Here is a 24,716-nt window from a genome sequence, read left to right as displayed (position 1 = left end):
GTCCGTTTTTTGTTGCATGCGAGTCTCATATGGAAAGTGAAGAGGTTACTTTCATATGAAAATTCTTGTACGACAGAATTCAACTTCAGAAGTGATGTCATGTGTTGAATTGTTTTGTATGTGTTCTTTCGTTTCTGAGCATGCCTAATCTTGCTCTTACGATTTTTTTCAGACGAAAACTGTACTAATTAAACGAAAATCGGACTTTGTGTAAGTACAATTTTATAGCCTGCACATCCAGATTTTGTCGTCCAAAAATTCGTAATCGGCTGTCGAAAGCACTATACTAACAATCCGAAAATCGGCAGATCGTTCTTCCGACTAAATTTTACTTCCGATTGTCGTATTGTGAAGCGAAGATTTCCCCTCTATTCACAGGGGGGAAGTTGTACTGTCAATCGTACAGTTCAGTTGGTAGAATGACTGCAGTGAAGAAAGTTCATATTGCAGAGAGAAGCGATTGCAGTTTGCCAATAGGAAATAGATAAAAAGCAGGGATGAGAGGAGAAAGAGCAGGATGGGGGAGAAGGAATTGTCCTGTTCTGGGAACAATATCATGCATTCAACAAAGCAGGGTTGGCAATGATGAGGGTAAAAGGAGCAGGAGAATAAAATCTTCGAGAATATTTGTGAATAAATTGCTTCACACCTAAAGCATCTAGATAGATGCATTGGGGTTTGTTTTAAAGCTCCTTTACTGTATGTTAAGAATATGTAGATAGTTTAATGTTCAAAATCTGAGCACACGTGCACTTTAAATCGTATATTTTTATAGAGGTCTGGGCATCAGACAGAAAAGGACAACTTGGCAGTTAAAGAGGGACAGTCCCTCCAGATAAGTGGAAGTTAGGAGCTATGTAGGTAGTCAATCCTAGACATAGAAGTCAGGTTGATTTACTAAAGGCAAATGTACTGTGCAATAGAAGTGCACTGCAAGTTGCTCTGGACCTTAGGGGAAGCGCTGCGGATTTCTATCATCCAATCATGTGCAAGCAAAATGCAGTTTTTTTTTTTTTTTTTCCTTGCACATTCCCCTCTGATCTAGAGCAACTGCAATTGCAGCACACAGACTTTTTACTTGTAGTAAATCAACTCCATAGTGTCAGTAAATGGTCACACTAGGAACACTTCTAGCCAATCCAAACTGCACTAAAAAGAAATGTTTTGTTGCTTTTGGGGACTGGTTGGAAAAAAGCATACCTAACTTTCTGCCACATGACAGCCATGTCATCTGGCAGATGGGGCCAGAGACAGCACAAACAATCTTGACAGATCTGACTTTTTACTGTCTAAAATAGTGAAAATTGTTTAGGCTGGAGTTACATTTATGCAATCAAGGATGCTTGTTATACTCACTGAGGAACATAAGGGGTTAATCCTCCACATTGTGTAAAAAGGCTGTTTGATCCGATCTTCTCTGATCCTCCCCCCTCCTTCTCCTGTCCCCTGATAATTTCCTAAAAAGCGAGTCTATGGAGTCAGGCTGCACATGCTCAGTTTGAAGTGTATTGCTAGAGAGGATTTTTTTTTCCTAGGAGAGTGCATGTGATCAACATAGGGCCAATCAGCACTGTTCAGACAGAGTCAGGGGTCTTGCAGTTTTATAGGACAGTCAGAAAACTCCTCCTACAAGCTTTAAATAGTGCTTGTATGGACACTAATAGATGTCCCAAAACTGCTCCAACTGCTGATAAGAAGAGGTATTTAGCAGTTTATATTTACTAAAATAATTGCATTTCCATCTTCTGGGTAGGAGATCAGATATAGTGAATGCAGGGTCCTGGCCTTAGTAACACTTTATGTGTGAGTAAATATTTTGTTCGCTAAGTGCAAAAAAATAATTGATGATGCTGCCAGACTTTTCAGCAAACTGATAACTTCTTGTGCTTGCTGCCTAGGCGGACTTTTATCAGTTCCATTGTTTTCAGTAATTTCTGTGAATTACAAAATACCGCCCTGTGTTATTGAGGAGAGATATTCTTTAGCCCTTTTCAATGCTACTCCTCTATAGATACAGTACAGTGATTTAGCCTTGTCCATCCTAGAACAGGAAGTGTGTACGAGCAGGATCACATGGGGAAAATAAAGGAGAAGAAGGCCTAAAAAAAAGAACAAATGCAGCCATTTCATCTAAGAACTAGTAAGCTGCAACATGTGTCCTTTTTGTTCACGGGTGTAGACACATTTTATATTAAAATTAGTACTTTCAACTTTGAAATTTTCATATCCCTGCATTGCCAGCTGATGCATATGAAAGTAAAAAACTGGGTGTACACTTGAGCTGCTGACCTCTGTTAAAGTAGAAGTAAAGACCATTTTTCTTTTCATTTCGGATAGAGTAAGGAAAAGTTATAACCCCAGTTAGTTTTATTTTTGCAATCTATGTCCCAGACTTCCTTTTAATTCCCATCCTATAGCCTATAGGAAGTGAGAGGAAACACCTCCAAATTGAGGGAATCCCTGGTTGTCGTCATGGCCACCAGCACTAGGGTTCCCATAGGAAATTTTCCTCTCGTTTCCTATTCTGGTGACAACCCAAAATTTGGTCTTTTCTTTTACTTTTACTCTCTACTTCTCAGAGAGAACAGTCACCAGGGCAAATAGAGAGGATGAGTGTCCTTAAAGGGGGCACAGAGATTTCCCTTTACGTCCTGTCCCATAACCAAAACCAAAAGTTAGAAGGAAAAGTGAGGAAATCACTTGTTGTCACCAGGGCCATAATTCAAAGATTTCCCCAATAATCATGTTCTGGGGACAACCTAAAATGTGAGATTTTCTTTTTCTTTTTCTTTTACTTTTACTTTCCGTAATAATGGTAAATTGGACAAATAGAGAGTGTTAATGTCCCTAAGGAAGGCAGACAGCAATAAAAACCTAATAGACATTCTAATCACTTTCTTCTCTACCCAAAATTAAAAAAACGTTTTTCCTTTAGTTATATTTTAACCCATGTAACAGTTTACAGATTGAGTGAAAGATGCAGCTGTGCTGTCAAAATTATTTGCAGCTAGTAATTGTGAAATATTGTTCATTGTGATAATTTGCCAAAGTACATTTGTAGAAGCAAAGTGGTGCAGAACAAAATTTGGAATAAAGTGGTTACTTTTGGCGGTTAGCTCTGTAGATTTAAAATGCTAGTTATTGAAACACAAACCTAAGTCAGTCAGGCCCAAAGCAGAAAAAATAGAAAATAGGAGTAGGGCCTCGTGATAAGGTGTACAGCACACACTTATCACAAGGGGTTAAATAGCCAGGGGTGGGGGGGTCATTTAGAGGTCATGATGTAGGATTGGTCAGAAGGCAGTATAGGTGGGAGTGGGCTCAAAGGGTCCAGGGTGCAGGGCAGAAAGTGTGGGATACCGAGGAGTAGGCTGAAGAAGAAGGAATCGCCATCCCCCCCCTCCCCTCCCCCCCCCCCCCTTTGGGACTTTCCTGGTTTTATTTTCTTGATGTTTGTTTTTATATTTGTCTATATATATTTAAAAAAATTTGCCTAACTGTGAAGGTATCTCTATATGTGATTTTTTTTTTTTTTTTTTGGCGGTTGGGGCCTTTGGAGGCATTGAGATTCTTGGTAAAGTTCAGAGGTTGACCTTTCTAAGGTATGGAGCCCTATAGTGGATCCCAGTTAATGGTGGTTTAACAGGAAAGTGGTATCTATGAGGTATAGGTGGTAATGTGTGTTTGTCCCCGAGTCGGTGTTGCGCGGCTGGGGACCATTTTAAGTTTAACGCTGGTACCAAATTCTAATTTGCTGTTCGATGCCTCCCAAGATCGGCAACCTGTATATTACAGGTACTGATTTATGTTTGTTTCTGTTTTAAGAAATGTTTTTCCATTCAGTTGTTAATAAATATGGCCTACACAGCCACATTTTTCTCCAATTGGTGTCACATGTTATTTTGTTAACAAGCACTGGTATGGGTAGCAGTGGTAGAAGGTAAGACGTGAAGTGCGTATCTGTATTACCTTAATCATGAGAGCCACACATTTATACACAAATAACAAAGGAGCACAAATTATGAATGGGGATAGCGGTTGTAAAATCTGTCATAACCAGAAGATTACTATTGAATTGGCACACCTAAGGCATTGCTGAATTCTGTCTGACTCTGATCAAGGCAACAGACTTTGTAGGCCAAGGTTGCGGTTAACTGAGAAGTTAATACTTTGTGTTAACTAAGTACTTATCCTCTACTGCAGGGATATGCAAACTGTGGCCCTCCCATATTTTGCAGAACTACAAGACCCATAAGGCATAGCAAGGCTCATACAGCCACAAGCATGACACCCAGAGGCAGAGGCATGATTGGACTTGTAGTCTTGCAAAAGCTGGAGGGCCACAGTTTGCATATCCCTGCTCTAATGGCTACCCACAGCTATGAAAGTATTTTCCCATGTACTTAGTTTTGTTTCTCTGGGATCAGGCCAGTGTTGGGGAGGTGCGCACTTAGAATAAGCATGTACAGGCATTCTACAGAAAATGTATGCAACTGTCAAATAATTTGACTGCCATAGAATATTGATATTTTAAATAATGAAAGCCAGTGAATTGATTCACTAAAGGCAAATATACTGTGCACTGCAAATGCAGTTGCTCTGGATCTGAGGGGAAGCTCTGAAACGAGGGAAAGCTCTGCTGTTGTCTACCATCCAATTATGTACAAGCAAAAATGCAGTGTTTTTTTCCCCTCACATGTGATTGAGTATTCTTTGCAAAGTGGAGCTTTATCTGATTTACTAAGCTCTGTAACAAGTGCACCTGCAGTGCACAGTATATGTGCCTTTAGTAAATAAACCCCATAGTGTCCCATAAAGTTTCCATTCCTGCTGAGGCCACAATCATTCTTAAATTATTAGTTTTTATTTCATTTAAATTTAATTCCCATCCCATTTATGTCTTTGAACCTTTATCATCAGTACCATAGGTATTAAGTATTATACATTTGCCTTGGCCTCTCTGGCAGAGTTAGGCTGCCAAAATAATTATGGTTTTAGAAAACCTTGACAAATCCTGTACTTACAAATTAAACTGCCTTGTGGAGTGCTTTTTTAACAGATGTACACGTTTTACAGGATTTTCAAGAAAAAAGGATGATAACGTATGCCCTGTCGCGCACCATGCATTAATACTTTGTAGTATTAAATCACTGGTTGCAAACCTTTACAGCATGCATTGAGATATTCCATTCTTGCTTGGGCTGCTCAGAGAACGTCTCACAGTTGGCTGATTTTGATTGGTTGTTGGAATGCTAAGAAATGAAAGTCAAGTATCCTTGTGCAATAATTAAAAATTTTTTTTTTTTAATAGGACCTCCATACAAGAGTCGCACATGACAAGCAGTGGTAGAATTATTACTTTTTTTTATCTGCGTATATTCTAAAAGGTTGGCTTTTAGATGCTGATTCCTCATTTGATTGTAGCATCAGTTGTTGGGAAGAGTGTCTTTTAAAATGCGATTACCAAAGCATAATAGATTTTAAACAAATGACTTTTTTTTGCTGCAGTATGTTTCTTTTACCTGCCACCGTCCTGATACCTGATCCACGCATGCCTGTGACAGGGTGATGTAAACAGGTATAAGTGGCCTAGGATCATTTATTATCCAAGCTTTCCCAGATGGTCTCTCTTTCCTCTAGAGGTGAATACAAGGCCTGTCTCTATCCCTGATAACTGGATTAAATTACCCTATTCACCAAATGCTTCCTGAATTTTTAGATAGCAGTACAAAGGCATTTTTCTTCATCCTGTTTATGCAGCCTAAAATCCCCGGTAAGATAAATGAATATGGAGCTCAGGTATTTAAATTGATAAGGTGGATTTTTGAAGGTTCTATCTCAAATTTTTAAACTTTCTGTATTAAATATCAATCATATTTATTGCATAATGGTATTTATGGACATATAATAAAGATTTGGTATTCTTCTCATGTTAGTGCCAGGGCACAAGAGCTGTAGCAAAATAGATGTGGCAAGAGCTTGTATCTAAGTTTACACCATTATATAATCACTCTATCAGTTCAAATGCAAGGAAAGTAGGTGAAAGTCTGGTTAAAATGACTAAACTGTTGTATTTAGCAACTCCAACTGCTCTGCAATTCAAAAACCTGGAACTTTCAGAAGCAGGTAAACTCAGTGATACACTTGCATGTGTGGTCCACCCTTTTTTATTGATTGATTACATCCACCCTATCTGATTGATACATACTGTATACATTGTTATTATTAAGTGCCATGAAGTTGATGTTGACTTGTGATAACCTAATGGTTAGCGTTTCTACAGCGTAATCTGTCTTCTGTTTGGATCATCACAACAGCATGTTCATAATTTCTGTGAAAAAAAAACATCTTTTGAATTGCTGGTTGTCCTTTTCTTCTTTTCCCTTTAACTTTTTCCAAGCAAAATTATATTTTCCAGTGAGTCTGTTCTTCTTATAGAGTATGCCCAAAACAAGACAGCTTCAGCCTAGTCATCTAGGCTGCTTTGAAGTGTTGGGCTTGATTTTGTTGATTGACCCATCTGTTTTCTTTGCTGTCCAAGGTATTCATAGAATTCCTCACATCACCAAAGTTCAAAGTCATCAGTACTTTTTGCTGTCGTGGATCTTTATTGTCCCTCTTTCACATTAATGGAGAGTGACAAAAAAATACCGTATCATGGATGACTCTTTGTACATATAAACGCATCAGTACTTTTTAAAGGCCTTTTCTAAGATCATTTGTTGTTAATAATTGATCCAAGGAGGCAGAAGCTGTCTACTATTTCTGCGTCCTCGCCATCAGCTTTGACATTAGCTGTCCTTCCTGTTGTAATAAACTTTTTTCTTGATATATAACTTCTATACAAATATTTCCCTTTTCTGCTTGCAAAGTGCATGCGTTGTGTCAAACTAAGCACTCCCCTTGGCTGCTTCCACTTTGTAAACCTGTGCCATATATCTGAGGACATGTTCCTCTTCAATGTTGTTATCCCATAATGCCTTATGCTTCTTGTGGATGCCAGGCTGTATGTGCTGATGTATTAGGCATCAGCATGCTAGCCTACAGTCCACAGTTTGTGTAAATTGCAGTGAAGGTGACAACACTGCTTCTCCTTAGGGAGTCACACAGGAAGTGTTAAAGAAAGTGGAAAGATAGCGCTGGACCTTGAATATTGTCTTATTGGTATTGCTATTTTAAAGTATTGATGTTGAGATGAGCAATGTGGTTCCATCCAGAGCAGGCAGCTTCTACACCCCAGAGGATCTGCACAGTCTCCTTGGCTTGTAGTGTTTTGTAGCAAAAATGTAAATTGAAGCACCACACCACTTCTAAGAAGTCCAGATATGACTTTATTCCAACAAAAGTCATGGGGACAATCCAAAGAGTATCCAACATATTTTGGGGGTCCGAAACCCCCCCCCCTTCTTTTGGGCTTGAGATTGAAAACCATGTGAATGGACCAGACGTTAACTGGACCTTCCAGTTTGATTAAAAGCACAGGTCTTGTTAGCAGCTGGTTTGGCATTTTTTCAACCCCCAAAATATGTTGTATACTCTTTGGATTGTCCCTCTGACGTTTATTGGAATAAAGTTGTATCTGGACTTTTTAGCAGTGATGTGGAGATTCAGTTCACATTTGTGTTACACAGGTAGCTTTGTCCCCCTTGGACTGTAGAGGAACCAGCAAGATCATCAGTTGAAGAAAAGAAGACAGCAATAAAGCTGCTGGAATGAGTGAAGGGTAAAATCTACTAGTTTAGAATTTTCTTTTTTCTAGGTACCTTCTAGTGCAGGGATGTCAAACTCCATTTCATCTTGGAGACTGCATCAGCATTCTGGTCACCCTGGTCTGTTGTATCAGTAAGACTAAATTTCCAAAGCACCCCACCCCCCCCTTTACATCAGATGTCAAGAGTCCCCACCCTCCCTTACATCATAGTGCACCCTCCTTAACATTTGCTGCTGCTGGGAAGAAGCTGTAAGGTGGCACTGGGAAGTAAAAAGTGCAAGGTCTGAAGGAGGACCAGAGGAGGGTTGGAGTCAGCTGCTGGAGTCGGCTGAGTGCTGAGACCAGGGGAGGTGAAGATGAGGAGGGCTGTGGCTGTAAAGAGAGGTGCAGGATCTGTGGGAGGCGTTCTGTCCTCCTCTTTGGTGCTGAATACTTAGATGGGGGGATGCAGAGACGAGCCTCTCTGCAGCTGCATGGAGAAGCTTAGGATCTGACGAAGGAGTTCTGTCTTCTCTGCTGCTGACTCCTGAGTCACGGTGGGGGTGGAGATGAGGAGTGTGCCACAGCTGCAGGAAAGGTGCGAGGGCCACATGTAATGGCCTGGAGTCCCGGATTCGGCCTGTGGGCCTTATGTTTGAGATGTGTTCTAGTGCAAAACATTTCACCCGTGATCAGTGGATCCTGGGTGCCATGTCAAGCTCCTGCAGGCAAGCCCTACAGCTTTCAGCCTGTACCTTTGCATAGGCTGTCAGTTTGAAAGCTGCAGAGCTTGTGAATGAACTACAACGGCACTAATTTGTGTCAGGGGGTCAAGGGGTGCCGAAAACATGTGCTAGAGCATGTTGCACATTACACTCTAAATTTGGGTGTAAAGTAACATGCTCCAAAAGGTGAACTTATCATTTAAAGACTAACAGCAATGATGGAGTTGGTTATATGTGTAAAATAAATAAATTAAAATAAAAGAGACGGTATAACATTGCACTGCCTGCATATCACAATAATTGTTGGAAAGCTTTTTTGCTTTTAATGGGGACTACCTCAATGTTTGTGGTCTTTCCATCACAGCCTCAGACACAGTGCCAGTATTTGAACGCTGCTCTTAGTAACACATTCAGTAAAATAAGTTGAGGTTTCTTATCTTTGGAGTATTACATTGTTTCAGAGGATCATGTGATGAATTCATTAGCTAATTATCTGGGCCTCTCTCCAATCAGATCAGACAGTAATTACACTCCTCTATCCTTAAATTAGATGTCCATCACCTGATCCTGATGATTTCGGAAACACTGGGCCGTGGAAAATCTATGCGCACCATCACATTGAAACAAATAGCCACACCTGGGGAGAAGTATTTAAACTGGTTAGGTTTTCCTGGTCAGAAGGTTACTCGCTTGCAATAGCAACAGCATCTGGGTTCTCCACTTGATCTGAAGGTACCAGCATCAATATTGTTGAATTAGGCCATTTTAAAGGCTTTTTTTTTCTAAAATAACAAACATATTATACTTACCTGCTTTGTGCAATGGAATTGCACAGAACGTCCCTGAACCATCTCCTCTGGGGTCCCCTGTTGTCATTCTCCGCTACTCCTTTTCAGTGTCTGCCACCATAGCAAGCCGCTGCTACTTTGGTGCATTTCTGGCACCTACACTTCAATGGAGAAGCACCAAAAAGGCATGTACATGAGTTCTTGACATGTTTTTGTAGGTTGATAAGGCTCTGTAACTCCTTCATGATGAGGATTAAACAAATCCTACCATCTGAACACAATTTAGCAACTTTAAAATGTGTTCGTAAAATTGTACATCATCTCAACTACTTAGTGTATCCAGGTGGATTATACCTTATTTCTCCAGGACAAATTAGGCTTTCATTTGGTTGTAAATAGTAATGAATATCTCCTGATTATTTTTTTACTTTTTTTTTTGTGCAACATGTCTCCAGTACAAATACATGTACGCATATTTGCGGCCCCGCGGAAGAAGACTCACTTTTGTGAGGACACATATGTGTACACACTGTAGGGGGTTAATAACCAGCATCTAGCCTCCTTTCCCTACCAAAAAAAAAATGCAGTGGTATAAAAAATTTATTAAAAACGCAGTAACGCGCACTACATAATTGCACTGAAAGTTGGATCAAATCGCAGCTGCACTATTGTGAACCTAGCCTAAATGTAAAAATAAAACAAAAGGTTAAAAAAACACACTTCACGTTGAAGTTATATAAACTTGAGCTTTCCATTTCACGATGCAGCAAAATGCATGAGAGTGTGCGCAATGAGAATGAGATCTTAGGTGAAAGCTAATGTATGCCATCCATACAGTTAAGTGAAAAAGTATTTGCCCCCTTCATGATTTTTTTTTTTTTTTGCTTATTTGTCACACTTAAATTATTCAGATCATCAAACAAATTTCAATACCACACAAAGACAAATAAAGTAAATACAAATTGCAATTTTTAAATGATGATTCCATTTATTAGGGGAAAAAAGATGTTCAAACCTGCCTGGCTATGTGAAAAAGTAATTGCCCCCTAAACCAAATACTGTACCGGTAGCGGTAACAATCAAGCGTTTGCAATAACTGGCAATGAGTCTTTCACCTCGCTGTGGAGAAATTTTGGGCCACTCTTCTTTGCAGAATTGTTTTAATTCAGTCACATTTGAGGGTTTTTGTGTATAAAGGGCCTGTTTAAGGTCATGCCACAGCACCTCAATCTGATTTAAGTCCAGATGTTGACTAGGCCACTCAAAACCCTTAATTTATTTTTATTTTTTTAGCCATTCAGAGGTGGACTAGCTGGTGTGTTTTGGATCATTGTCCTGCTGCATAACCCAAGTGCGCTTGAGCCAATGTACATAGATGGCTGGGTGGGAGCTTCCCCGTTCTGAGTGGATGTACCCGCAGGGGCGTGATTCTGTAATGGCTGCAATCTTCGGACACAGCCCATCACAGATCGGGACATGGGTGCTGTGATTGGCCCTCCCAATCAAGTGATGGCTGTGTCCAATCACAGCCATTACACAATGTAAACAGAGACACTTGTCTGTGTCGGCAATCCCTGCTGAGCTCAGTGGTGGGAGGGGGGGGGGGCAGCAGTGGATGCTGCAGCCTGTGCTTACAGCTCTCTGTGTAACTGATGATTTTTACATAGAGAGCTGTCCCAGATCACACAGACTGCAGCTATCCCCTCACGGTACACCAAGCACCACTGTCCCTGTCACATGAACATCTGTCCAAATGTCGAACATCTGTACCAGTGCACATAACATCTGTCACCATGTCCCATAAACATCTGTACCAGTGCACAAAACATCTGTCACAGTATACCAGTGTCCCATCAATATTTGTACCAGTGCACAAAAACATCTGCAATATTGTTCCATTGCAACATTAACATCTGTCAGTATCCACCAGTGGGTGATTAACATCTGTCAGTGTCCCACCAATAAATAAGTAAAAAATTGAAAGTGTCCCCATCCCCCCATGCTTATGAGCAAAGGCGAATGCACACGTTGGTCACATACACATACGTAAATGGCATTAATTCTAGCATCAGGCCTCCTGTGTAACTCTAAAATGGTAACTAATAAAGCCTTATAAAGCATTCCCTATGGAGATTTTTAAACACCGACGTTTGGCACGACATGTTTGGTATCCATTTACCTTGCACAACACCATATTTTATATTTTGCCAAAAATTTAGGTGTTATATTGTCTTTCCAGCATTGCTGGACCGCCTGTAGGGCCTCCTCCCATTGTTCTTCCTCAAATGCCCCTACATTTTTCTCCCAGGGGGTAATCACACTCATGGGATGGTCCTTTTAGGAAAGTATTCAACAGTATAGAGTAACAGTGTGATATAAAACCCTTGTATGTGTCCACCTCTTTCATGAAATTAAACACCGGGGTGGGTGAATATACCCAGAGATCAACTCCCCTCTGCGGCCTCACTGCATGTTGAAGTTGCATATAGTAGAACTTCATCGACCTAGGGAGGTGAAATGTATCTCTAAGTTCAGGAAATGAGTGAAACCCTCCATCTGTAAAGATATACATGTAAATGTGTAATTCCATATTGTTTCCATCTAACACCATATTTTAACAAGGCTAATTCCGGATAGCGAGCATTATCCCAAAATGGGACTAAACCTGGTGAATCCCATAACCTGCTGTAGCTGCCTGACTTTATTCCACCTTTTTTGCATGAGAGTGTATATGGGGAAAAGTCTATTCGATTTGCTGAATTTCAGTGCCTCCAGATCACTCCCCACCTCCCCTGTGCCTACCATGTGGGCCAACAAGCTAAGATATGGGTCTTCTTTACCCTCCATTATCTCCCTGACCGGATGTATGGCACGTGCAATATGCTGCATTTGCGATTCCAAATAATACAGCCAAGGATTGGGCAAAGCAAGCCTGCCAAAGTCCTTGGGCCACTGTAATTGTTTTAATTTCACCCTAGGGTTCTTGGATAACCAAATGAGGGAGCGAAAGAGATTATAATGCAGAACATTCATAAAGGGATAACTACCGGGGAGCTATGTAGGATATACAGTACTGAGGCATGAGGATAATTTTTTTAGGTTTTTCCGTACAATCAAAGACATTTTGAGTCTAGACCATACCTTTACTTTATCTCAAAATCTGGCCAAGAGAGGTGTTCGATTGAGACGTGTGAATTCCAGGGGGTTGGAGGTTATCTCAATCCCCAAATACTTATTTAGGGGGGATGGGTATACTGGTCCTCACTAAGGAGGGGGAACCCGGGGCCTTGTCTAGTGGCATGAGAGATGACTTGGACCAATTGATGACTACTCCTGAAAAGGAGTCGAATTCAGTAATAACTGTCATGGCCTCATCCAGTAGTGGGAAGTAACCCCCAACAACATGGTATCATCCGCATATAACATCATTTTTCCATGAAGGGGTCCATATTTGAAGCCGTTTATATTTAGGTTTGAGCTAATAAGTGCTGCCAAAGGCACAATTGCCTAGTACCCCTGTAATGGTCGAAACTAGAGGACAATCTGCCAGCCAGCCTTCCTGATAAATGCCTTGGGTGCTTGGTAAAGGAGTTGGACCCAGGAGATATACTCTTGTCCAAATCCAAATTTGTAAATTATGGCCCATAAATAATCCCATTCAATACTATAAAACATTTTATGCGCATAAAGGGATAACATCGCTCTATCTCCCCCATTGTCAGCTTGAGATTGTATATTTAAAAATAACCTATGTAAATTGATTGGCCTGATCAGAATGTATAATGGATGATATAATAGTATTCAGGCGGAGGGCCAGGACTTTTGCCAGAATTTTGGCATTGCTTTGTAAAAGCGAGATTGATCTATAGGAATCCGAATCGAAGGGGTCCTTTCCCGGTTTTAAGAATAGGACAATGTTGTTGTGGAAGGAGGCAGTCTTTGTGTTGCCTTCGCCTCATTAAAGACTGTAAGAAGATGGGACAGCGTGTCTGCAGCATAAAGTTTGTATACTTCAGTTGGTATCCCATCGTCCCCAGGTGCTTTTGAGTTAGGGAACAAGTTGGCTGCCCCCTGCAATTCCTCCACTGTCAGGGGAGCGTCTAGGACTTTGCAGGAGGAATCAGATAAAGTTGGCAATGGAATATCTTTTATATAATTAAGTAAAGCCTCCTCTGAATATGACCGTTTGGCTGGATATAAAGCTGAGTTGTAATCAACCAAGACATCTAAAATTTGTTCTGGGGAGTTAAATATCTGGCCATCTCCCACTCTCAGTGCTTCAATTGAAAGGGACGCCTGATGTGAATGTGCCAGTTTATTAAAGAAGCGTTTCTTTCCAGCTGCCAAGGTGATAATGCAAGAGAGCGCCTCCCGCCAACCACCCCTCCCTATTTTCATCATAAGAGTCAGCTTATGAACAGAGCCTCCAAATGACCAGGCAGTCGCTCCACCTGTTCCCCCTGAGCAGCCGTTGCTTTTTTAATGGATTGAATTTTGGCAATAAAAAGCCCCCGAAGGAATGCCTTAAAAGTCTCCCTCGTGGAACCCACACTTGGATGTCCAATGTGGGCTTCCCAAAATTGCACCTTCTTGGCTCTGATCCCATCATGGGATGGAAAGAGGTGTAGCCAGAAGGCATTTAATTTCCATGGGGTCTTCCGCAACATAGATTGAGGACGGACCTCCAGATAAACTATCAGGGGAGAGTGATCCGAAATACCCGAAGGGCGTACTTGATATCAGGCACATGTCGGGCTGCCCATGGCAAACAGAGGCAAAGATCTATCCTTGACAAGGACATATGAGTTTTAGAAAAACACAAGAGCTTTTTTCACCTGGGTGCATGTTACTCCACAGATCAACCCATTTCCTCAGCTAATTTGTTTAGTGTTGTACGGCTGAAGCCCCTGCCCTTCGTGCTGGATGGATATGTGTCTAGGTTGGGGTCCATGTAACAATTGAAATCCCCATGATATATACTGGCACATCGGGGTGGCACAGCTGGTATGCCACTCTCGCAGGACCCCATTATGAAATGGGGGGTGGTATATAGATAAAAGCCAATACACATTTCAAAGTATACAACCTACATAACAGGAATACATATCTCCCCTCCTCATCAATTGAACAATAAAGCTCCTGGAAATCCAGTGAACCATGGACCAAGACACTCACACCTCTGGAATATGAGGTGTGAGTGGAGTTGTATGCCCTTCCCACCAACGTAAAATTTAGACAGGACTTAGAGTCACTCGTAAGATGGGTTTCCTACAAAGAGCAGATAGCTGGCGCTGAAAAGAACACATGGACAGCAGCATTGTGAGGAGGCTCAAACCCCGCCACGACTAAGTAAAGGGGGAAATTCTTAGAATCCAAGGGATAGCCAATCCTTCCCGTGTCCACTTGCTGAGGCATGCTCTTGCCAGGGGTCTCTCCTGATGCTGTAAGCATGATGCACAGTGCTCTGGAATAATTGGCACAGCATGAATAAGACCAAGTGATGCAACTGCGCACCAATAATAACCCATGTGGCGAGAGGAGGGTTCCAACCTCTTGCCCTTGAACCGATGTCCACATGTTCACCCTGCCCTGACACGCTGTCCAACATACAGTAAAACCTTGGATTGCGAGCATAATTCGTTCCGGAAGCATGCTTGTAATCCAAAGCACTCTTATATCAAAGCGAATTTCCCCATAAGAAATAATGGAAACTCAGATGATTCGTTCCACAACCATTTATTCATAAGTTATTCAGTTTATAGTCCATATAAAAAGATTATAGCATTGCGATAGGTTATATAACCATAAAATGTCCATCCACAAATAGCCGCTTCCACAAGGGGATTAGAAGCAAAATCCAGCAGGAGCTACAGAGTATCAAAGAGAAGAGAGGCGCCTCTAAGTGTAGCAATATGGTTCCATTTAATGAAGGTACAACATTTAGCAACTGACATGGTTGATGAATAAAACAGGCACATCTAAGTATGCAGGCATCCGTGGTAAAGCTGTCCACATAGACCATCTTCTGCACTGCCGGCTGCCAGTCTGTAATCCTGACCCGGAAGACCACCCTGCAGTAAAGCGATCTGAAAGCGAGGGGCAGCATGGAAGGGATGACGTAGATGGCGGTGCGGAGGATGGTCTATGTTGACAGTTTTACCCCGGATGCCTGCATCCTTAGATGTGCCTGTTCCAATCATCAACCCTGTGTGTTGCTAAATGTTGTACCTTCATTAAATTTAACCATATTGCTACACTTAGAAGCGCCTCTCTTCTCTTTTATACTCAGCTGTGACTTGAGGCTACTTGTATATCAAGACATCGCTTGTATATCAAGTCAAAATTTATTTGATAATTTTGCTTGTCTTGCAAAGCGCTCTTAAACCAAGTTACTCTCAAACCAAGGTTTTACTGTACTTAGAAAGCAATGCAAACTGTTAAACATACGGCCACGAAGGACAACAGGTCTCTCCCACCAATTAAGTTGCGGCGTATTTACAATGGCAATGCCTAGTATAACAAAAAAAAATGGTCGAACCAAAGCTCTGCAGGGTGGACAGATTCTTTGAGCTCTAAAAGAACAAAATAATTGGATGTTCCCAGATAAACTCCTAAGCCCATACAGTGCCTTCAAAGACCGGCTTGATATGGAAGGGCCTCAGTCTCCACCCTCCAGTGGTGGCTGGGTTGGGCACAGGATCTGCTCATGGTGATCCAGCCATGCTGAGGCCTCTGTTCTAACATGGCGTATGAGGCCTGTAGTTTCTGTAAGCGTTGTTTAACCGCTGTAAATTTAGCTCTGCTCTTCTGGGCCTCTGCTGAGAAGTCTGGGTAGAATGACACCCCGTACACCATTGAACTGGATGTTCTGACGTTCTCTGGCAAGTCGTAGGATAACCTATTTATCTTTTAAAATTCAGCAGGTGTGCTACCATGGTACGTGGTGGACGTTCTGGTTGTAGAGGCCGAGGAGGGACCCTGTGAGCCTGCTCCACAGTATATAACATGGAGAATTCCTCTTTACCGAAAGTGTCCCTCAGCCAATTCTCCACAAACTCAGTGGGGTCTCTGGCCTCCACTTCCTCAGTGAGACCTACTATGCGAACGTTGTTACGCCTCAGGCGATTCTCAATGGATACACTCGGCTTGGTCACTTTATACAATTTTTCAAGAATGCAATATGTGAGTGTAATACCAATTTTGAGTGTCAAAAACAATATCACACTAATAGAGGCTATTCTTTTTGCATATATCCGCTCTAGCATATCCTGGTGGGGACAAGGTTGAAGGAGGACCGTACATTATCTGTCCAGGCGATCGGGATAGATAATGTGAAGTGTTTTTTGCCTTTTCCATGAGAGTGGAAGGCAGTATTTTCTGGTGAGTGGCCATGTTAGTGGGAGTGTGAACACACATCGTTGGTGGATCTTGAGGCGTTTTCTTCTTAATTTCACATCGGGATACCACGGTTCTTTACCAATTGAACTATTCATTTTAAGTGAAACCACTCACAGTACTTCAATTGTTGATGGACTTCTTTCATGGACTGATTTAATGAATTTATGTAGTTGTTGACATGCTAGATTCCCCCAGGGAAAGTGCCTCAGTTTACAACCCCTTTAATCTGTTGAAAATATAAAGCAGGGTCCTGATATTACTTAGGTTCTGGGAAGCTTCAGAGAGCAAGCAGTTCAATGTAAAGGTGCTCTCACTGCAAAGGGTTAGTTCACCTAATAATGTCATTTTAGTTACAGGTGGAGTCTTGTGGGCTAAGTCAGTTTTTCTTTCTGATATTGATTCTTAAATGTAGTAGATGTTAACATATACGACTTAATTTTTTATTTTCATAATTTTCATGTACTATAAATGTGCTTATTTTCTTAGACTGTAAGCTCTAACGAGCAGGGCCCTCTGATTCCTACTGTATTATAGTGTATTGTATTTGTACTGTCTACCCTCAAGTTGTAAAGCGCTGCGTAAACTGTCGGAGCTATATGAATCCTATATAATAATTATAATGTAATATACTCTATATGGTGTTTGCGTTTAATACTTAACACTGCTGTTAAGACCCTAGCTCTTTGACTGACCATAAATTATTTTAAGAAGGTCTTCAACCCCACCAGGCTCACATTGTTTGCAAAGGCAGGGCTGACAAATGATATTTAGACTATTAACAGACCATATTTTAATAGATTTCCTATGTGTCTTAAAAAGCATTCCCAAACACTGTTTTATTTCTTCTAAATCTATTTCCAAGCAAATCTAAATAGAATATGACACAGGATTCTATTTTAATCATCCTTATTGAAATTAAGTTTTTTTCTTATTACATCCTGTAGTTAATGATGTAATTAAAGTGTGATAGTGAAAGTGGAGAAACCTGGAAACCTTTTTTTAAAGTCATTACCAGTAACCCAAAGTCCATAGTGAAAGTAGGAAAGTTGTTCAGAAATTAGGTCCAGTAGACTGACTAGCTAGGTTTAATAAGGCTTGAGTTGCTGACCTGAAACCTGTGCATATTTGTAGAATCCGGCAAACTTTTGTCCATGCTTGTCACAGGTAAGGGTCAGAAAGCATTAAAACACAGCATAAACAGCAGAAGTAGAAATTACAGTCTCATCTTAGCATGGAGTCTCCAAAAATAGACTGTGGGAGCGGTGGAGGGCGGATATCCCAACCTTGGACAGGGAGTCCCCGGAGGAATGTTTTGAGGACAGCTCTAAGCTGGTTATTGCGTCACAAGACAAACTAATTCAAACCAAATTTTTTTTGCATAGAATATACTGTAATTGACTGCACAGAATTTATCCACAAAGGTCCCCTGACTGTACCTGCTGTCACCCCAGTGTTGGAACCTATTACCATATGTTTTTATCTTGTCCTAAGGTGGTGCAGTTTTGAGCAGAGGTGTTTAAATGTATTTATACCTGTTTACAGTTGACCCTACCGCCCTCCCCTGAGCTTGCGTTGCATTGCTGGGCATCCAGGATGATGAACAGAGTTATCACTACACTAAAAGTCTGGTTTCTTTCTTATTGTACTATGTTAAAAAATAAATACTTGGTAAATGGACCACCCCCCTTTGGTGGCCTCATGGGAGTCTTCCATTAATGCTGTGTTACCATGTACAAACTGACATATATTTCCAGGAGATGCCCTAGGAAATACAATATGATTTGGCAGCCATGGAGGATGCAGTGAATACTTCTTTTGCACAGTTGTTGGCTGAATCAACCTAATATTTTGGTCATACTATCTTAGTGGGTTCCCCTTATTCAGTGTGTTTTATATTTCTTGATAGTTATCTGAGTACTTGTAAGCTACCCGTTGTGTACTTCATGCAGATTCTGTTAATTTGTTATTGCATCACTACCTTGCTTTGCATTTACATGAAAATTTATGCTATTGTATTATGATATTTTCTCAATAAAGACCAGTCCTGGTTGTTAAAAAGAAATTACAGTCTCCATTATTTATCAGGAAAGGAAATTTGCTTGGCAGTCAGTTATTTTTACAGTTTTTCTCAATCCCACTAATGTTATAGCCACATATAGCTTGTGCATCATTTAGTCACTATATGAACTTGGAAGGTAGTATTAGCGGAACTGCTAAGCAATCAGTCTCCTCTTCAGTATCGGCAATCAATCACATCACCTTTTTATTGTGGGCATGAGGACAGCCAGACCAGTGGAGGGCTGTCTGCTTTTGAGCTCACTTCAAAGTGGTGAACGGGGACACAGGACTTGCCACTAAAGGCCCGTACACACGTGCAGATTGTCGGCCGAAAAGATTCGGCCGACGACCGATCGGCCGATTGTAGGCTTGTTAGTATGATGCTTCCGACAGCGCACTTTCGGCCGAACAGAATCTGTCGTGCAAGCATTAAAATTTTTGTTGGCCAACACCAGAACGGCCGATTGTTCGCCAGTCAGTACAGATTTCGGCCGACAGACAGCAGATTTGCAAGACTGGGCATGCTCAGAAAAGAAAAAAGACAAGGAAAGTTAACTATCACATGACATCACTTCTGTAGTCGGCTGTTGTTGGCCGACAAAATTTGTGTGCAGTCTTTTGCACTTTTCAACAGACACGACAGCCCTCGGACAAAAGACGGCCGATCGTTCGGCCGAAGATCGGTACGTGTGTACGGGGCTTTAGTTAGAAGGTTGTCCGCTGCCATAGTGACTCTAGTTTGGTACAATGCAGTGGCCTATTTTGTGTTGTAAGGGGAAAGTAAAGATCTGGCACAAGCTGCAGGTACAACTGAAGACCACTCAGCAATCTCTTCAGACAGCAAGGAGTCCTAAAATAGTGTTGATTGAAACTAATGCCAGTTCTGAAGATGGGCACCCACATTTATGACATACAGGCCCATGCTGAGCAGCATCCATGTGCTGAGACATGCACATGTGTACACAACAGTGATTTGATTGGCTCTCAGTGTAGGTGGAAGAAACTCTTGTATTTAGGATACAATTCTCAGTTTTCCTTTAGTTTTCTGATTCCTTAAAATAGTCCATTACTTCAATTGTATTTCCATTTTAAAGACATTTTTGAGATTACATGGTCTTCTGGACTGAATAATAACAAGAAATATTGGAGCATGGCTCTTCAACATCTGACCTGTCTTTTATTTTGATTCGATGGTCAAGTGCATTGAATTCATGGTTTTATATAGGAATTGTGAAACCATTTAAAGAGGGGTTTCTCTGTTTTGCGAGGAGAGTTTTAGATAATTGGGTTTTAATGCTCTTCTATTAAGGATGAACTAGAAGGTACAAAATGCAGTATGTATGTTGCCTCTACTGAATGCTGCACAGTAGTAAAGATATAATGGAGTCTCAAACTCTGGCATGCAACTTCCAAACACATAAATTGGATAAGCTGTTGTTTTACTTTAAATGTCTCTAGATTAGTAGCAGTCTCTGAATATTTTATGGCTTTTTTAAACACTCTATAAGCCAGAATGACTTAACCGGAATCCTCTGTCATGTGATTCCCATGTTCCCTTTTACAGAAGCTTTGATATATGATAAGAAACTCCTTTCCTTGTTCTCCTCTCTACAGTTGGCTAGTCTTGTGTCCACCTCCCATTGTGGCATCACACTTTAAGACTTTGGGAACTGGTGATGGACCAATAGGCAGTGTCTACATCACTAGGAAATGATGTGGGCACTGTAGACTAGACCTAACACTACAGTCCAAACGAAAGGAGACCTTGGACAAGAACTGTCATGTGACCTGAGATTTAGGCAAGCAATTAGGGGTTTTAAGTAGAGTCTTTTTAGGTAAAAATATACACTAGGTACAGCACAGTATAGTGGGAAAGGAGTTTTTTTTTCTCCCTGGAGATGTGCTTTAAGCATAGCCGGTTAATATTTTAAACAGTTTTATCCAGTGTCTAACGATGTGGTATAAAAAAATCTGAGTGCTAATTTTGGGAATGATGGTAGGCTGGTTCAAATGACTTCACAATATTTTAGGGGCTTTTTTTACCATTTACAGACAAAGCCCTTTCAAGCAGTGTTCAGCAGCTGTTAATGTGCTGTATGATTATCACAAGCTTCTGGACTGTGAACTGTATGAATAATTTTACTAGCTTGGTGCTGAGTCACCAAGCTGCAACTGTACCCTAATCATTGACCATATTAGCCATGATAAATCCACCATTCTTTTATTGTGTGGTTTGTAAACATAGGATGATCTCCGCAACAAATCATGCCATTGCTTGATAGGTTTACATTTGCTTGTAAAAAAAAAAAAAAAAGATGCAGCTTGGTATTCCTTTATAAATCAGTAAATGTATTAACCAGTTGTGTCTGTGTGTTTTTTATTAAATTTGCACATGTTTTGATTTTGCAGATTGTCTTTTAGCCTACCCTAACTTGTTTTTTTACAGTTTTCTTGGGGATAGATAGGGCTTTAATTTTGTAGCAGATTTGTTGAATATATTTTATCTCTTGGGGCTTTTTGGATTGAAGTATTGAAAAATTTAAAAAAAAGACATTTTCCTGTAATTTTTTCCCAAAGCAGCATTACTATAATTTGCGCAGCCCTAGATATTTATCTGCAGAAATAACCATCAGAGTCTGCAGATTAAAATTATATCCGTATGATTTCTATGTAAAGTAGTGAAATAGTAAAGCACAAAGTTAACGTTTGCCTTTTACTTTAGATGAGCTTTATTCACTAAAAAATGGAAATAATATTGTGCTCATTTCAATGATCATTTGATGATAGCATAGTAAAGGTATGTCATTCCGGAAATCTAATGCCATTGTTGGGGATCTGGAGAGGGAATATATATTTTTTTTAATTAAAATTGTAAAAAGTAATTAAAAAATAATGTACTACAGTTATTTTAGACCCAGTGACATCATTACTGTTTCCTTCCTTCTCATTGTGGGTGGATCATGGCTGGTGGGAGGGGCCAGCAGGGTACTGTACACAGCTTCCTGAAAACCTCCCAGCACCTTGCCTCAGAACTTTTTTTAAAAAACCCTAAGCTCTAAAACAAGCAGTGGGCTAGCTCTTGGGAGTATTTATGTAGATATGGAAATGCATTGAAGGGTGGATGTCAGTTTGGAAAAGGGGACATTCCTAGCAGGCTGCATTTGCATGCAGACTACCCTGGGTAATGCCTACGTGTGATGTTGAACTTCCATGGTTGAAAGAACTAAAGATCAAATAAATTAAAGGAGGTGGGGCAAGTAAGGCTGATAGGGGGAAAGGACTTGATGAGGCTGAATGTTATCCAGCTAGAAAATAAGGTGAGAGCTATCTGATTTGTTGCAGCTTCTAATGCACATTGCCAGAAGCTGAATGTGTGCAGTGAAATTAGAGTAATTATTTCCAGTACATGAGAGAAGCCTGCACATCTTTGCAAGGCTGGAGTTCCAAGTTTAAAATGACTAAATACATATTTGTGTTGGCCGAATGGTTCTGGTCGAGCATAGCCCGTTTGGGTGTTCGCTGAACACCCAAATTTTCTGTGCGCTCAGCGGGAAATTTGCATGCTGAGCTCACAGTCAATATTGCTCAGAAGCGGGGGCCCGAAAGCCAGCTGCTGCATCCTTAACAACAAATAAGTCATCATCTGTCAGCAGGCTTCCCCACTGACAGCTGAAAAAAATATATAAAAAAGTTGCCTTTAAAAAAAGAAAAAGGAAAAAAAAAAAAAAACAGCATGTCCCCCCCCAGTCCATACCAGACCCTTATCTGAGCATGCAACCTGGCACAACCACCACCCATGGTTGTCGGGAAGAGGCCCTTGTCCCCTAGGTGCATGTTGAGGGCATGTGGCCTATTATGGTTCAAGAGGGAGGGGGGACACATGTTCGCCCCCCCCCCCCATTTCCTAACCTGCCGGGCTGAATGCTGGGATAAGTGTCTGGTATATAATTTAGAGGGGGGACCCCATGCCATTTTTTATTTTTTTTTATTTTTTTGGCTTGGGGTTCCCCTTTGAATCCATACTACACCTAAAGGGCCTGATATGGACTGGGGGGGAGGGGAGGCGCTCAAACCATTTTTTTTCATTTTTTTTTATAGTGCCGGCAATAGCTTGCACTAGCGAAGTCTGGTTTAAATGACCTTTTTTTACCCTTTATAAATGTCAGTTTTGCTGCAATAGGCTCTATACTTTGTACAGATGCACCACTTTACAGGCAGACTAAGGGGACCCCCAAGGCACTATATTTAAAGGAATTTTTCATTTTTAGTGTTTCACTTTATGCATCATTAAAATCACTGCTCCTCTAAAAACAATGTTTTTTTAAAATAAATGTTTGCATTGATGGATGTACCCCAGGGCAGTACCTGGGCCTTCATACCCTTTTAATGGCCAATAACTTGCATATAAGCCTTCAAAATGGAAACGTTGATTTTAGACTTCAATAGAGTTCGCAGTTCAGGCTGAACTTTTTCCCTGTTCGAGAGTTCTGGTGCAAGCAGGGTGTTCGGCCCATATCTAATACAGATATTGGCTCAAAAATCAGTACAAATCTCAGGAGCACTAATTTACCAAATATGCACGAAAACAAAATAAAAATAATAATATGTTATGCACTGAAAACTTAGTTCTTAGAGTTGCAGAAAATGGAAAAATAAGAGAGAAAATTTTACACATGCATGCTATTCATTTTCCAGTCTTCTCAGTAACGCCATGTCAGTACTCTGTTATTTGGTAAGCAATAAGCATTATTTATAAATGCTATTTGCTAAAAATATTTTCTCACACGTAGAAAGCAAATTCCTTTACAAGTTACTTTGATACAATTTTCAAAATTTGCCCTTGAAGGCAACTTTACAAAGACTGTTTTCTCTGTAGGGCAGTCTGCGATCACACATTACTAATTATAATCATTTAATGTTTCATTTATGAATGATTACAACCAATTACCCTAACATAATTTATCAGTTGACTGTCATTACAATGTAATTACAGTATGGATGATAATTATATTTTGCACCTAAAACAGACCTTTTCAAAAATTAAAGCAGACCTCTAGGTGAACCACTAAATTGCATTTGAAATAATTATATGTTTAAAAATTTAATTTCAAAGCATTTGTAATTCTAGCCATCTAATTTTCTGATTTACACACCTCTGAAGATCCCTGTGTCAGCTCCGTGTCTCCAGCCTGCACACTGGCTAATTAATTGGCATCATTACTTCTATTATCTAATGAGCACAAAAGTAATCCTGAAAGCAGTAAAAACACCTGTGTGACCCATAACTCTGGCTGAACAGGTGAAATGGTTCACATAAATGTACTTCAACTGCTAGTGTACGCAACCCATGAGTCTCAATCCCAAGTGGAGACCTATAGGAAATGTCCTTTGCTGGCCTTTCTCACAACAACAACCCTTCTGAGGGGTTCAAGGAAGAAAAACGTGAAGAACATTGGAAGTGGGGATTTTAGAGAGGAAAAAGGAAAAAGTAAAGAGATGAGGAGAACTGTAAATTTTGAGAAGCATCTTTACCAATTAAAGACCAGGCCTATTTCTGACACTTGTTTTTTACAAATCAGTATTTTTGCTAGAAAATTATTTAGAACCCCCAAACATTATATATTTTTTTAGCAGAGACCCCTAGAGAATAAAATGGGAGATCATTGCAATACTTTGTCACACCGTATTTGCGCAGCGGTCTTACAAACGCATTTTTTTTTAACTTCCTGCCATCCGCGCTACAGCCTATATACGGCTGCAGCGCGGACTTGAATTTTCGGGAGACCGTTTTTAAACGGCCTCCCAGAAAGACTCTCCCTGCGCGCTGCCGCGAGCGCGCATCGGAGAGAATCTGTGTCACAGATCGTGGTGAATGGGCAATCACAGCGGCCATTCACCACGTGATCAAGCCGTCCAATGAGAGATGATCTCATATGTAAACATATGAGATCATCTCTCATCGCCGGCGCTCCTTCCTCACACAGAGCCTGCAGTGTGAGGAAGGAGGGGGAGCCTCACAGCGCCGGGGACACACAGCAATGTAATCAGGTCACTGAT

The sequence above is a fragment of the Pelophylax lessonae genome, assembly GCF_965119305.1.
Source record: "Pelophylax lessonae genome assembly, chromosome: 9".
NCBI lineage: Eukaryota > Metazoa > Chordata > Amphibia > Anura > Ranidae > Pelophylax > Pelophylax lessonae.
The sequence above is the reverse complement of the archived record's forward strand: the minus strand, read 5'-3'. Positions refer to the sequence as shown.